Below are 1105 nucleotides of genomic sequence, written 5' to 3' on the forward strand. Positions count from 1 at the left end.
CCCTGTACCAGATGGGCGAACTCTTGCTGTCTCTTGAACTTTTCCGCCTTAGTATAGTATTGTTTAAGAAAAGCTTTCTTAAATCGTTCCTACTCCATTGCTCCTCCTTCTGGGTTCAGACTTTTCTTGTTATCCATCCACCACCCCTCTGCGTTCTTCTATAAGACGAATGTCTCACAGGCAACCTTTTGATTATATGGGCACTCCATCGATTCAAATATAGTTTCTACAGTTGGAATCCACATTTGAGCCTCTATCAGATCTTTTGAGGTACTGGTGAATGGTCGAGGGTCATATCTCTTGAAGTCCTTCAACCAATTTGCCCCTCTAGTAGGTTGCAGAGGGTTAGCCGAGGCATTTGCCTGAGCATTGGCCTATTGGTTGACTTGTTGAGTGACTATTAAGGTGTGGATTAGGGCTTGGAGTGACTCCCACATCAGCCTAGTAGTAGCGTCCACTCCAACTGCTGGGGGCACAGCCTCAGCTGCGGCTTCCGGTGGTGGGGCTCCTTGTGGTGGCAACACAAAAGGTTACGGCACAACTGGCGGCGACATAGCTACGTTTGACCTAGTCTCTGATCCTTCTCAAGGTGGGCTCTCTTCAACCTGACTGCGAAGTGCGGCTATTTTTAAAATAGCGAGTGAGAGAAGAAAACATGACAATATTTCATATGGTCTCGATCATTGGTTCATAACGTGAGATCCATATAGAGTCTCGTGGAGATTTTTGAATCGTCTCTCTATGGAAGTTATTTGCATAGGTCAACATCAAGATGAACTTGTAAAAAAGATACATTATTTTCAATTCTCGACCTATCGTACAATGATACTTATAGATGATATCTTTGACCAAACAAATAGTTACTCAAACAACTATAGGAGCAAAAACTATTCTAGTATAATATTTCATTGAGATTGTCTTTACTGAGCCGGAACACTTAACCTACCTATGACTGCAATTGTTTTAAATCACAAAATATCATAACTTAAAAGAAAATTTATTAGGTTTCAAATTTTGTCAAATTGGTGGAATAATTTATAAGTCTTTCTTAATGTTTTTATTATCCTTTCATCACAATACAAACACTTAAAATCAAAATAAAGTT

This window comes from Cucurbita pepo, chromosome LG15 (assembly GCF_002806865.2).
Source record: "Cucurbita pepo subsp. pepo cultivar mu-cu-16 chromosome LG15, ASM280686v2, whole genome shotgun sequence".
Lineage (NCBI taxonomy): Eukaryota > Viridiplantae > Streptophyta > Magnoliopsida > Cucurbitales > Cucurbitaceae > Cucurbita > Cucurbita pepo.